Genomic DNA, 15,843 nt, shown 5'->3' on the forward strand with positions numbered 1-15,843 from the left:
AGCCTGTGTGAATTTCAGAGCCAGCTTGTTTCCAGCCCACTTGTTCTCATGAGTTATTTAGCATGCTGTGGATTGATGGAGTGAGAGGGGGAGTCAGTGTGTGTGAGAGAGAGAGAAGGGATATGCTGTACTACATACTGGCAGGCATATCCCCAGAGCCATCCTCAGACACAGCAACGCAGCAGAAGAGAACTCTAGTATCTCCCACTTTACATGGTGCAGCCACAGGGAACAGGGCACAGCTGTGGGTCCAATTCAATGAAAGGGAAGGGAGAGAGAGTGAAACAAAAAAGTCCCATTCAGTCTCCGTGCTGCCCCTGAACTATGAGAGTTAAAGGAAGCTAGCTAGGAGTGGGGGGGGGGAGGTTTTTCACTGCTCTTACCTTAATTAATGATTAATTGTATGCCCGGCATATATTTATCCTTGATTTTCAGCATGTAGTGGATTGATCCAGAACTCGATAGAACCTCAGTACAATGACAGTGTTCCTGTAGACTGTGAAGCCGCAGCAAAGATGATCAGTAGTCACCAGTCGTCTGCTCTGATTGTGGAGATGCTTCCGCCAGCCTCTGATACTGTCTGATCCCCTTTGATCTCTCCAAATGAGATGGCCAAGCTTTAGAAGTGACTGCAGCAATCTCACTAAGGATGGATCTCCCGGGGAGACATAGTGAACCGTGTGATTATGGATTGTCTCTCTCCTCATTGCAACACACCTCTGTCTCGCTCTGTCTTTCTCTCTATTCAATTCACCTTTTCGCCTCAAGAAAATGAATATTGCCGCTTGGTTTCAAACACTTATTCCCAGTGGACGGTTTTTGATCTGCTATTGTCACTTAAGCAAGCCAAGCAAAGCCCCAGAAATAACCAACAATTAAAATATATAAAACCACGCCACCAAGTTTGTAAATAAGGTTACTCTAAAAAACTATTCCCAAAGGAAATAAGTGCGTGATAACTTGAAAAACAAACAAAACAGTTAATGTTATGCTTCACCCGTTCCCTGTCTGCGCTGACGTAGAGGGCCTGAATGATGGGCGTCTGTGCCTGGGTGGCAGAGCAGAGGCAGGCTGAATAATGAATTAGGATGGCACGACTCAGGCCCGTCTCACAAACAGCTGTAATCTCCTGCTTTGATCAGGCCTAATTGATCTCATTTGCGCTGGTTAAGGCTGCCTCAGCTGCAGCAGAAACAGCTGTCACCCAGCTTGTCAGGGCCTGCTAATTAGAGCCAGCACAGATAAACACTTGATACTTGATAAACACATACATCTGAAAGCTTATCTAGCTATGGTCAATGCCTGTTTCTTTGTGACTACCTGTGGTCCGGCATGTTACATTGGGTTACTATGCAGACTAAAATATTGAATGGAATAATATGGTGAGTAGAGCTAAATCTTCTAGGCTCTCCATTACTGTAGATATCTAGGTGAGCAGACTAGAGTGGCCCATTATAAAAGGCATTGAGGTCTTTGAGCCGCTGTTTGAGAAAAGGTCACAATGCGTGACTCTTCTCTGACTCCTCTCAGGTGCCCAGTGTATTAATGTCCTGATGAGATAAAGCCGAGCTGACAGACATGGAGTGAGCTCATCTCTCTCTCTCTGGTCTTTTGGCAGACTTCGCTTACTATGGCCGGGCAGCCCTTTGAAGGCTACATCTTTCTCATTTGAATGTGGAAGGACTTGTGCGTTCATCATGATTGATCCGGAAGAGATTGAAGGAAGTTCAATTTTAATTTTGAGTTTAACAAATTTGAATCATCTCGCTATTTGAAAACCAACACATTATGGATTTACTATTGTCGTGTCTTTGGCTATGCCGGATTAAGTGATATGACATGCTATTCTATAAAATCCTTTCTCCGTAATTAATATTACCTGATTGAGCTAATCATGTAAATGTAATTAACTAGAGTGTCGAAACACCACAAAATCATATTTATAGAGCTGTTATCTTCCGAATAAACTCTTAAAGACCTAGTAATGTTTTACATCAATAGCAGTCTCATCTGAAAGTTGTAAAATCTTCACTAACCCTGGCTAACAAGTTGAATCAGCAATACAAAATTGGGTTTAATTATTTATTTACCAAATACCTAACTAATCACACAGAATTACATATACACAGAATTAATTATAACTTGATTACAAATGACGTCATAAAGGAAAACGTCCCTAGCGGGTGGAACAGATATGACAGCTGGTTACATAAAAGAAAAGGAGCTGGGTTTGAGTGAAAGAGCGGGAAGACTGAGGGACAAAGGGAGAAGCTGTGCTATCGTAAATACAGTATATTATGCATTCTAAATTACCGCCCATTTGTAAAAGGAAAATGCAATAAATATTTACTCTGAGCTGCGCTTCGGTAGGTTGGTGGTAGATGGAAGGCCGTGTTGCCTTGAGTCCTTTGTCCTTTGAAGAATGTCTTTGGTCAATTGTATACGTTGTAGTAATGTCGTTGTGTGGTAGACGGGATACTCTGTCTGTTCTTTCCTAGCCCGCGTTTGCAGCTGCTGTTGCTAACTCAACGGCTAGGAGGTATCACTTCTGTAGTGAATAAGAGTTCAACGTTCATACCATTCGCAAACCAAAGCTCACGCTGAGGTTGGCTTATTTCTGTAGTTGACATGTTAGTCCTTTTAACGCAGAGGCTGCAGACCTCACGTACTTGGAACAGGAGGTTACATTTTCATCAAGGCTTTATATAGTGGAGCGAGAAGGGTGTGTCTGAAAAGTTTTATGTCTCTTCACAGGGGCGGGCCACTGATTGAGCAGAGCCCTAACCTTATGAAAACCCATCTCTCATTTGGAAGCTAAAATTACATTTAATCTCTTCACCAATAATTTTCTATTCAAACATTTAAATTGAAAAACAATTCCATGTGAATCCGATAACTCTGATGTGTAGACTTTCCACTGTAGCGTTTATGTCATCCTATCATTGATGAGAATGTCCCAGATGACAACCGAACTGACATCATATTCGTTAAGTACCACCACATATGTTCAATTGGTCAGATTACCAGAATATAGTTAACTTCCCCCCACCTTCCGATGTTCCTAGAATCTCTATGTTAACCAAGGGGTTTTCAAATTTCACATCAGTAGGGTAGAGAGAGGAAAAAGGGGGAAAGAGGTATTTATGACTGTCATAAACCTACCCCCAGGCCAACGTCATGACACTATTAATATATTCTGAGGCTATCAATGAAATTTAAACAGGCCATGGGCCTCATTTATCAATATTGTTAAACTATTCTAAAATACTACTTACGAATGGAATTTAGAATAGTCGTACACATAGAAAGTTATTTATCAAACAATCCTACATGCTTCATATGCGGCAGGGTAGCCTAGTGGTTAGGGCGTTGGACTAGTAACCGGAAGGTTGCAAGTTCAAACCCCCGAGCTGACAAGGTGCAAATCTCCCCTGAACAGGCAGTTAACCCACTGTTCCTAGGCTGTCATTGTAAATAAGATAAATAATTGATAAATACCAATTGTTCTCAGCCTCAGTAGTTGACCATGACCCCTAATTAAACATATTGTCAAATCATCCATTTAAAGCCCGTGCGGAATATACAGCACCGTACCATAAAATAGAAAGGCGCAACCAAAAAAAGCAAATATCTTTTTTTACTTTTCTGAGACTGAAATAGAGGTGCTGGTGTCAGAGATTGAGTACAACCAAAATGTTTTAATTGGCTCCCTGCAGTTGTGGCTTGACCAGTAAATATTAAAACATAGCTACAAAGAGGACCATTTGACGATTCAAGTTGCTTTAGCAATGGAAAATATACTTTAAATGAGAAGGCAACACTCACCAATAAGCCATTCATCCTCAACAGCTCTCTCCTGTAGGCGTGTAGGCCAACATTGCTGTTCTGCAGAACAAGTTGGGCCACTTTGCCACCACACTCAGCAGTGTATTTTACGCATCGCACCACCTGCACATAAAAAGTGGAAGAATTTTCTGTTCACATAGTTGAAACCGTTTTGTGATGGTAATTTTGTTTTGGGTGTGGGTGCCGTCTATCGCTCCGTTCGTATTTGGGAACCCATGGCATCTTGGCAAAGAAACCCCTCTTGACCAACCTGTTGTGCGATGGTGTATGGAAATTGTATGTGTTACTGTTGCTTTTGCTGATGATTGCATCCAAAACATTGGCTCATCGAGGGCTGTGAGATGCCTATCGGCAAGTTCCTACTGAAAAGTGCCGTTGCCAAAAAACAAAAACCTGGGGGTGGATAGCGCTTGGATGTGCACCGGAATGACATGTGTTTGCCTTTTTTGTGTTTGTCTTAAATCTCTGTAAAAATCCTAACGATTGGGTTTTTGGAAACAATATTTTCTGAGACAATCTGTACTTTTTGCAGAAAGACCCACCTGTCTCTAAAATTGCCCTCTCTTCTAAATGTGGAGTGTCAAATCCTCAAACAGAGCAAGATCAGATATCTCTCGTTCTATTTCTTCTTTAGGATTTGGTTGGCGGCTCGCATCCAACTTTTAGGTGCATACACCGCCACCTACTGTACTGGTGTGTGTGGCCATTCACGCACGGCCTACTTACATTAAATTCTTGATTTGGTAATACAAAATTGGGGAAAAGGAAAATTGTCCTGCCAACTACTAGCCCTCTAAAAAAACACCACCACCATTCCACTATTTAACCCTATCTAATCCTACTTGAGACCAATGGTCTGAGAGGACAGAACACTACCATTCAAACCCCCCTGCAACTATTCTGCAGTAAATCCTCACAATTCCAAGTACTTCTCTTCCACCACAACCTCTATTTTCTGTGACTTCTGATCCATTTCTGCATTACAATTGACCACCATGGCTATGAATGCTAAAAAGCCCACCTTACTGAAGCACATATTCTTCCCATGTCTCTTGCTTGGTCTCTGCCTACTCACAGGAATCATCTAAGTATCCCTCACCCTGTACCAATCTTCCTCTACCACTCTCTTCACTGCTTCGGCATATGACACTTTCTGTACAAGTCTAACCATAGCAAACTCAGCCTGCCTTTCTCTCACCAAGCACCTCCAATGTCCAGCCCCATGGGCACCCCCACAGCTAACACACACAACTTTCTCCACCGAAACTACACATTCCTTCGTCTCATGACCTCCTGCACACTTTTCACATCTAGGAATCTCCCTCCTACACACTGCTGCAACATGCCCATGAACTTGACAACTAAAACACCAGTATTTTTTTGAACAATGCTCTCACGGGATAACGTACATGACATTGTTGGGCAAAGACTCTACATCAAAACTCAGCAGGACAGACAATGTCTTCTTCGTACACTCTCCATCGGATCTGTGTCGCACCAAACGGCCGGTATCACAGATACCAAGAATTTCTTCAATTTCAACTGATCCTCCTTAACACTTAATGCCACCCCAATATTGCTCCTTTCAATGGAGCCGTGCTCCAAAGAGCAAACCAAGACACATTTATTTTCCCTAATCACGTGATCCGGAGCACCCGCTCCCTCTGGACTGAAGAAACACAATAAATCATCACTAGTCCACTCCCGAGTTACACTCACCACTCAACAGTCCCCAACCTCTTCTCCACCCAATATGGATCAGTCAAAATGCAAGGATCCACAAATCTCACTCCCACTTGGCCAGAATCATCCTTTTCATCTTCTGGATGAGGCCCAAACTCGGCGGCCTCAACGCATATACTACCTCCATACTCTCTTCAGGTTCCATCTCTGAGCTACTAGAGCAGGTATCCTACTTTTTGCACTTGAAGCCAACCTTCCTCAGCAGCCTGCTTCGCTTCTCAGCGGTCATCACTGCACCTGCCACTACAATGAATTCACCCTCACTCGTCACGTTCACTTTCCTTCTCTAGCTTTTCCAAAAGTTCTGTGCGATCCTCCATTCCATATTCCCTCAAAACATATTCCACTTTTTTCCTTATGCACTATCTTCTCCTTTACCAGATCTTCCAGAAGCCTTGTGCAATCCCCACTCCATATTTATTCATAATATGTTCTACTACTTTCATCCTTTTTTCCTTGTCTGCCATCTTCTCCACCAAGCAGGCCTCCCTTGAGCTCTCAACTCATTCTATTTTCCATTATCTCAGTCTTTTATTGTATTTCAACAATGGTTTCACTTTCACAAATACCATACTTGTCATTTAACAAATTACTGTACTTTATATTAATTTATCGTAACAAATGCACTGATGTAGTCAAATTACATATGTTGCATGAATTCACAATGGGAATACAATGAAATTGATAAATTATTTAATTATTACTCCCACAATTTCACACATTTTCACCATATATTTGACCCATTCTACACTTGACAAGCAGTCCCAATGTACCATGACTGTAAATATGTAGCGACATTTCACATCACATCCATTAGTGTAAATGTATTGGTACTTTGGACTCCATGTTGTTTGGCTAATGTCACCCATGTCTTCTAAGTCTCCTCCTGTACCCACACACATACAGTAAATGCCCCCCCTCCCAGACCACTTATCCACCCTGACCTTTTTAAAGTGGGTATCAGTCTTAATGTAGGCTTATACACATCAATAACTTAATTACATCTGTCAAGCAATTGCAATTTATGTAAGTGTTCATTCTTGGCCTCTTTCTCCTTGTGCAGAAATTACTTTCCCATCAGACATCACTTCAGATTAGACTCCTGACTGCTGTTGGAACATCATGTTGCATGTACAGTAAGAGGTTAGTGTGGGGGTGGCACTGACTGAGGGAAGAAATAATCCCGCTTAAAAACAGAGTATTTGTACTGCAGCCATATCTTAATGAACCATCCATGGAGGAATTATAATATATGATTATTTCTGTAAGTGCTTTCTGGCCTCTTCAATATACAAGTAATGATAATAGATCATTAAAACTATTCCTTGAGAGATTGAACCTCCTGCACCCAGACAAGATCATTCTTATGCTACAATCTGCCTCTGTCTTTGGCATCGTGCATTACTTTGAACACTGCTGCTGCAAGTCTGAAAGAATCATAGTTTTGTTTACCAGCTTGCTGGGAGTGTGTGAGTGTGAGTTTGTGTGTGTGGCTGAGCAAATCTCTCAGATGGTAACTATGCAGTTTTTTTTGTCATTGACAAAGTACCTGCCTGGGAGTCCTAAATTAACTATGGTGTAAGGACCTCTAGTGGACTGTAGTTTAACTACAGTCACTGTACAATAAATGAACCCTGAGTCAATCACCCAGTTGATCACCGATGGTGTGCTGTCTGTCTCACAGGGGACATGGAGGACGGACGGGGGACAGCGCCATGCTATTGGTGTTTGGTCAGGCTTCTTTCACTGCCACCCCCCCATCAAACCAGCTGCTGAATGGAGAGATTAGCCCCATCACTCACTCCTCTCACTCATAGAAAAAAGGCTGACTGGGTTTAAGGGACTGATAAATTGCTTCTGCTCATTCCTTCATATATCTTGACCTGTACTGCACACACACTGAAGTGTAATCTTCCTGATGCGCTAGCCCCTACATACTGTATATTGTTTATTATTACGGCTGAAATTGCTTTCATTAGAATCTCTCTTCATCATGGGTATTTGCATTGGGTGTAACCTTTACCTACTATGGTCAGATAGCCTTTCCTCAATTATGAGTTCATCAGTGCGCACTACTGTAAAAATATTATTCTAAACGCTCTTGGACATAGCTTTAAGCTGCAGTACTTTCTTCAATGACTCATTGGCTATTGGCACTAAATAGTAATTCCCTCATATTTGAACTCAAAAGGACCTCAGAGAAGAAATCACATCTATGTAGAAGAAGCTGTTTCTGCAGAACAAAGAAGGGCTGGGCGAAACTAGTTAATTACCTGATTGAAGACTGAACATAATTTAAAAGCAAGGCAAGCTATCAAACCAGAAACCCCAATCTCTCTGAAGTAATTACTAGATCTGTGCCTTCTACACCGAGCTGTCAATCACTCCACACAAACAGGCTCCAGCTTCATACTGAGACAAAGAGCTCTCTACAATTAAAGGGATTGTAATGAGACAAAAACATTTTAGACTTTGTGTTTGTGTGTCTATCGGGAATTGTTTTAATTAGCTATTGATAGAGATCAACTGGCTATCATCCTGAGTCAGTTCAGCCTCGGGCACACTTCTCTCACTCTGATGCCATTAGTACTTTTCATCTTGGACACACACACACACACACATTCTCTTTCTATGAGGGGATTTCCTGGGCTGTTTGTTGAGAGTGAGTGAGGGGGTATTTTAATTGGATTTTGAATGATCCATTCCACAGTGTGAGGCTTTTGGAACAAGTTTACTGTTGGTTCTGAAGTGAGTTAAATTCCTTCAAAACCTTTTGTATTTTTCGTTTTCTGAGAGGGCTTTAGTTATTATTTCAACTGACTTCCCTTAGGGTATCTTCCCCAAAACTACGATAGAGAAACACAGAGAACTATACTGAGCTGAAAGAAAGCACAATGGTGACACTGAATCACCAGGGGAAAGCCTTATCTACCACACTGACTCACTGCTGCTAATTAAAAGAGGGAACTTAAAGACTAGAATAAGGAGATGAAACAGGATGGTGTCACCCAGGACATGAACATCACTTGTTAAGGTTGCTATTGCCTAGATGTTCATGATTCCTCTGTTGACAATGGTAAAGATGAGGGAGAATTACACGGAGCAAAGATACAAACAAAGATGGTGACAACAGAAAATACACAATCTCTGTGTGTGTGTGTGTGTGTGTGTGTGTGTGTGTGTGTGTGTGTGTGTGTGTGTGTGTGTGTGTGTGTGTGTGTGTGTGTGTGTGTGAGACGTGACGCTTTGGATGTGTGTGAGATCTGGAGGTGGCGTACAGGGGAGGACAACATTCAATTAGAGCCAATTGCAGAATTACAGCTAATCAGACAGGAGAGATAATATGTCTGTGATGAGGATGATAAGGTCAGGTTGGAGGGGAGAGAGGAACTGAGTGTATTACTGCAGGTCTGGAACCTCCCTTTGGACAGGACTGTCTACAGAGATGCTCACTGAGCTGCTTTCAAAATGGGGATAGGAAACAGTAACCCCGACATAAAAGAGAACAAGGGATGGGGGCTATACCCGTATGTGTGCAATGAATGGGTTAATACAGGAAGGCTGGAGAAAGAGAATAGATCTGTTGGTGCTGTGGCTACCTTAATGACATTTCTAGAGATATAGAGCTTTATTGTTTACTCAGACGATCGTCTTTCAAGTGATCATTATCTGTGTTGACAAGCAAATGCAGTTGTGTGAGTAATAGCAGAAAAATGCCGAAGCATACTTCAAATATTGGCATGGCCAGCCCATCACAGGCTCCAGCTGTGCACTTCAGTGGTGTTTAAAAATAACATTTATGCATCGGTGTTTTATTATACAGTCTGACATTTACCTGGAATTTTCTTTGAAGATGACTAGGTCAAAATTATGATTATTATAATTACCTTTTGGTTTCTTTGGGATTCATGGAGAAAATAGCCCTCTGTATTGTTTGGTAAATAACAATGTACAAACTGTTACTGTACCACGTGATTTTATGACTAAGTACCAGGTCAATAGAGTCTGAAACAGGACTGTGAAATACATTGTTGCATTTTCCTCTGCTGTTCCAGCTGTTAAGTAACCTCCACTAATTTATTTTGTGCAGTATGTTGAAGGGAGGTTTGTCAACACACAAACCCAACCAGGATCCTCCTGAAAACCATGGCATATTGCCCCAGTTAGAATATTTGGTTTCTTGGAAGTTGTGTGAACGTACGTTTGAGTTTTTCCATTAGTTCTGGAACAAAGCCATATGGTTCCTGACCAGTAAAACGCAACGTTTTTTAAAATGTTCTGAGAACGGAAGTGAAAATTTCACCTGTTCTGGGAATGTACATTTTTAGGGAGTTTGTGAGAATGTTTTACTGTGGTTCACTGAAAGATTTCCTGAGAGGTTTTATTCATTTGTGCTGAGAACGGAAATTATAGGTTACTTGAAGGTAATTCAATTTCTTTCTGAGATCATGTTTCAGTAAGACTTTTATTAGAACTCCTAGCTTAGTTTGGATTAACCTCCAAGCACAGATAGAACACATGGAAATTCATTTGCTTAGGCATCAATCATTTAAACAAATTTAGATTTTTTATTGTAGATATTCTGTTCTCTATCCATGGAATTAGTTCACTGCGCCTCCAGGATGAAGCTAGCATGATATGTTTTTTTTAAACTCGTACAAAGTTGTTAATTTTAGTCTATCCAAGCAGACCTCATTTCAAAGGAATCAAGCACTCATTAGGATCAGGTGTGACCAATTAGTGGACGCAGCCAACAAACCTGAACCCACTTAACAAGATAAAGGATAGAGTTTTGTTGATGTTGAGAAGAATGGAATGTGTATCTTTTTAAATAACTTTCTTAGAACGTTACAGAAGTTTTGTGTTTTTTATGGAAAGTGTTCTTAACGTTCTAGGAATAATTTGAGAATATGACTTTAAATAGAACCATGAGGAAACGTTATGCTGAATTACTGAAACTTCCACAGAAGAACGTTATTCCTTATGTTCTCTGAACTATTTTAGAACATTCCAGTTGGACAAACTTCCTAGACCATTACCAAATTGAAATTAAATGTAACCATCTTTGAACCTTTAGGAAACGTTCTGTTAAAGTAATGAAATATCAAGAAAATAACCTTTTTTTTTGTCAAGTTCCTTAAATGTGCTGAGAATGTTCCAAAGCTACACAACTTTCTCACCATTCCCAGAAAGTTGTGGGAAGATTGTATGCAAAAGAACCATAGGACAAACACGCTCTCACCAAACGCTAAGAAACATATGGTTTTCAGAACGTTATGTGCTAGCTGGGCGAGAAGTAATATTCTGCCTTTGTTTTGGCCATTTGTATTTTAAAGCATTCTTAACTGATACCAAAGATGGCACAATTTCACTCAATTGATCTAAAACCAGGGGCTGTGTTATCAGATAAAAGCCCCTCAATGCCAAAACAGTGTTATGTTATGATGCAGTCTCTTTTTGTCTAGAAGATCTTTGGGAGGGCTTAGTAGCACAAGATGGCATTATACACTTAGACTTGAGCTGACTGGAAGAGAGTTTCTAACTGTTTTAACTCCATTCCCCCTTCCTGCACCTGCTCTATGCAAATATTTTTTTTTGCTTCTGCCAGAACATCTTTGATCCAGCAGCTTTGAATCCCTCTGCAGATGCTGCCTTAAGAGCCATTCTACTAACCAGAACCAGGGCCAGAGCCAGAACCAAGGCCACAGCCAGGCTGAGGCAAAGAATGTCCAGACACACACAGTTAAGACAGCTGCAACCATAGCCATAAAAAACTATGTACATTTTTGGTGAGCTGTCATTTTACAACTGAGTGCAATGTGATGATGAGGACTATTTAAAAAAATGGGTTATATAATTCAAGACATTATTGTGACAAACAACACAAACAACATTTGTTCAATAAAAGGGGTTTATTATTGAAAATTAAGGCAGATTTCAGACACAGTCTGAGTATCCTCCACCTCTATGGCCATCTAGTTCAGTCAGTTGGCACAGACAAAGGCAAACAGGTTGGAACATTTGAGATCATTCCATTGCATTCCACCGGGCCAGTTAGTGAGAACACAGTCTTCAGTGTCTTGGTCATTATCTAGGCTGCTCTTCGTTCCAGTGGGTCAACCTGGGAGCCGTCAGACCACATCCACCTGCCCTCCTTGTGGATGTTACACAATCCGATCCAGGTGAGACTCTCAGCTGGGTCGTAGATCTTGATCAGGTTGTTTATAATGTAGTGTTAATCCAGGTAGTGAACAGAGGCCAGGTTAGCTTTCTGAGACACTCAGTGTGACTCTGCATTGGCCCAATCAACATGCATGGCAATGTACTTGAAGCAACGGCCATTAGAGCTGTACCAGCCCATGGAGCAGGAGCCCTGGAAAAGCTTTCCATCCTGGCCAGACAGAACACCTACAGCAAGGCTGAAGAGACAGAAGAAACAGTGGAGCACTAACATGGTGAAAAGCTGCTGGGATCTGCAGCTCTGCTCTTGTATACGGGGCTGATAGGGTGAGAGGTTCACTGTGCCAAGCTTTTCTTACATTTAGAGAGGATTGGACAAGGTTGGTTGCTAGGCGGGATATCATTGGTAGATAATTTCTGGACATGGAACCCTCATCACCTCAAAATGAATGGTATACAATGAACTATTGACCTATGTCAATTTATTATGTTTAGTCAGTGTATGTGGCAAAAAAAGACACAGAAATCAGAGGTGTTATTGTATTTCTCTCTACCCTCACTAAGAGATATAAACAAGCTGTAAAAGGCAGCACTACAAGATAAGTGCTATTGCCACATTAACCAGTTCTTATCTCTGCAGCTGTGTTCTTCCCATAATCTATACCAAGTTAAGAAGGAAAGAAAATAAACAGAATTAACGTAACAAAATACAAAATATCACTTTTGGGTTAATCGTCAGTGATATCAACGAAAACTATTGTTACTCTTTAGAGAAGACAGTACAGAGGTCTTCATAGTCTAGGTACATTAACTAAGCATACAGATACAGTAATGGTGCCTCTAGCAGTTCTCAATGAAAGAGGTTCTCAATGGACATAGCCAGTAAGTGAATGTATTGTCTTGAAACAATTTAATTAATAACTGAAGAAAATTGGTCGTTTATGTTTTGATGCATACCAGCAAAGCCACTACACAACACAGCACTACACAATACATTAATTGCACTATAATGGTGACAAGCGGTGCCCACAGAGTGTTAGGGCCTACACAAGTCCCAACACCTTACCACCGCTACACCTGGCTATCAGCGGAGCCATGTCTGGCAGCGAAACAGTTCATTCAGCCTCATTTACTGCCTTTTTAAAAAATATACAGTTGCAAGAAAAAGTATGTGAACCCTTTGGAATTACCTGGATTTCTGTATAAATTGGTCATCAAATTTCATCTGATCTTCATCTAAGTCACAACAATAGACAAACATAGACATAAACTAATAAATTATTTGATTTTATTTTTCTTGTCTATATTGAATACATCATTTAAACATTCACAGTGTAGGTTGGAATGTGAACCACTAGGCTAATAACATCTCCAAAAGCTAATTGGAGTCAGGAGTCGGCTAACCTGGAGTCCAATCAATGAGACAAGATTGGAGATGTTGGTTAGAGATGCCTTGCCCTATAAAAAAACCCACAACATTTGAGTTTGCTATTCACAAGAAGCATTGTCTGATGTGAACCATGCTTTGAACAAAATAGATTTCAGAAGACCTAAGATTAAGAATTTTGACTTACATAAAGCTGGAAAGTACCTCTAAGAGCCTTGACGTTTATCAGTCCACGGTAGGACAAATTGTCTATAAATGGAGAAAGTTCAGCACGGTTGCTACTCTCCCTAGGAGTGGCCATCCTGCAAAGATGACTGCAAGAGCACAGCCCAGAATGCTCAATGAGGTTAAGAAGAATCCTAGAGTGTCAGTTAAAGACTTACAGAAATCTCTGGAACATGCTAACATCTCTGTTGATGAGTCTATGACACTAAAACACTAAACAATAATGGTGTTCATGGGAGGACACCACGGAAGAAGCCAATGCTTTCCAAAAAAAACATTGCTGCACATCTGAAGTTTGCAAAAGTGCACCCGAATGTTCGACAGTGCTACTGGCAAAATATTCTGTGGACAGATGAAACTACAGTTGAGTTGTTTGGAAGGAACACAACACTGTGTGTAGAGAAAAAAAGGCACAGTACATCAACCTCCTCCCAACATCATGGTTTGGGGCTGCTTTGCTGCCCCAGGGCCTGAACAGCTTGCTATTATTGACGGAAAAATGATTTCCCAAGTTTATCAAGACATTTTGCAGGAGAATGTTAGGCTATCTGTCCACCAATTGAAGTTCAACAGTTCAAAAGTTGGGTGATGCAACAGGACAACACCCCAAAACACAGAGGTAAATCAACAACAGATGGGCTTCAACAGAAGAAAATATGCCTTCTAGAGTGGCCCAGTCAGAGTCCTGACCTCAACCCGATTGAGATGCTGTGGCATGACCTCAAGAGAGCAATTCACACCAGACATCCGAAGAATATTGCTAAACTGAAACAGTTTTGTGAAGAGGAATGGTCCAAAATTCCAAAAGTTGTTGTGACCTAGATGAAGATCAGATCAAATTGTATGACCAATTTATGCAGAAATCCAGGTATTTCCAAAGGGTTCACATACTTTTTCTTGCCACTGTAGCTGATATGGCTGACTTGCTTAAACAAATGTGGTTTCTACTGACATTTGAGATGTAAAAACTATGGTATTACTTTCTCCTTGGCATATTTCTTCATTTATGCAGCAGCATAAAATACATTTTGGACTCACCTTGTTGTGCTTTGCACACCTGAACAGGAAGATGGTGTGGCAGTCCTTCTTGTGGGCTCTAGAAAGAGGCAAGAAATTCAGACTTGGAATTCTGAGTTGATTGAACATTCAAAATTATTTGTGTTTAGTGAGTCTGCCAGATCAGAGGCAGTAGGGATGACCAGGGCTGTTCTCGTGATAAGTGTGTGAATTGAACCATTTTCTGTCCTTCTAAGCATTCAAAGTGTTATGAGTACCTTAGGGTGTCAGGGAAAATGTATGGAGCAAAAAGTACATTATTTTCTTTAGTAAAGTAAAAGTTGTCAAAAATACAAAAAAATGACTTACGTAGTACTTTATAGTATTTTTACTTAAGTACTTTACACCACTGCCAGTAGATTGCCAACATGATGCATGATGATGACTGCTTGTCTAGCTTGCTAGCTTTTGAAAGTATGACATGATCAACGCAATCAAAGCTACGGTAGATATAACTTGATTTGATGTAATTTTATCTATGGCCAATGACCTTGAGCCTTCTTGGATGGGCACTTCTAATGTAAGTCTATGGCAGCACCCAATGGGCTTGAATTTTCGAGCTCTACCTGTAAATTTTGTGGTGACGTAGTGTCCCCATGAGTGCCAGAACACTGAGGCAATAACTGCGCAACTCGAGAACATTACCAACCCGTACCCTCCATATATTCTGCTGGCTGTCCACCACAGAAAGCACTGAGCTAGGCTGAAACATCTGCATTTTGGTGATGCCTTACTCAAGAAAGCAAAAAAGAAACCATATTTGTATGCGGCTTTGTAAACTTTTTGTAAACATTGTTTGCAAACTGATATGTGATGTGTATTAATGCCAAAATAACGGCCCCATCTGCTCTAAATTACGCAACGTCACTGTACATCCTGTACCGCCCTGGGATCTTGTCAGGGTATCTCTGTGCATTGAAATTGCCATCGATAAAGTGCAATTGTGTTTGTTGTCCATAGCTTATTCCTGCCAATACCATAGCCCCACCGCCATCATGTGGCACTGTGTTTACAACGTTGACGTCAGCAAACTACTCGCCCACACAACGCCATACACGTGGTCTGCGGTTGTGAGGCCGGTTGGATGTACTGCCAAATTCTCTAAAACGTCGTTGGAGGTGGATTATGGTATAGAGATGAACATTCAATTCTCTGGCATGGCAACAGCTCTGGTGGACATTCCTGCAGTCTGCATGCAAATTGCACGGCCCCTCAAAACTTGAGACATCTGTGGCAATGTGCTGTGTGCCAAAACTGCATATTTTAGAGTGGCCTTTTATTGTCCCCAGCACAAGGTGCCCCTGTATAATGATCATGCTGTTTAATCAGCTTCTTGATAGGCCACACATGTAAGGTGGATGGATTATGGCAAACGAGAAATGCTCACTAACAGGGATGTAAACACA

This window comes from Oncorhynchus tshawytscha, linkage group LG09 (assembly GCF_018296145.1).
Source record: "Oncorhynchus tshawytscha isolate Ot180627B linkage group LG09, Otsh_v2.0, whole genome shotgun sequence".
NCBI lineage: Eukaryota > Metazoa > Chordata > Actinopteri > Salmoniformes > Salmonidae > Oncorhynchus > Oncorhynchus tshawytscha.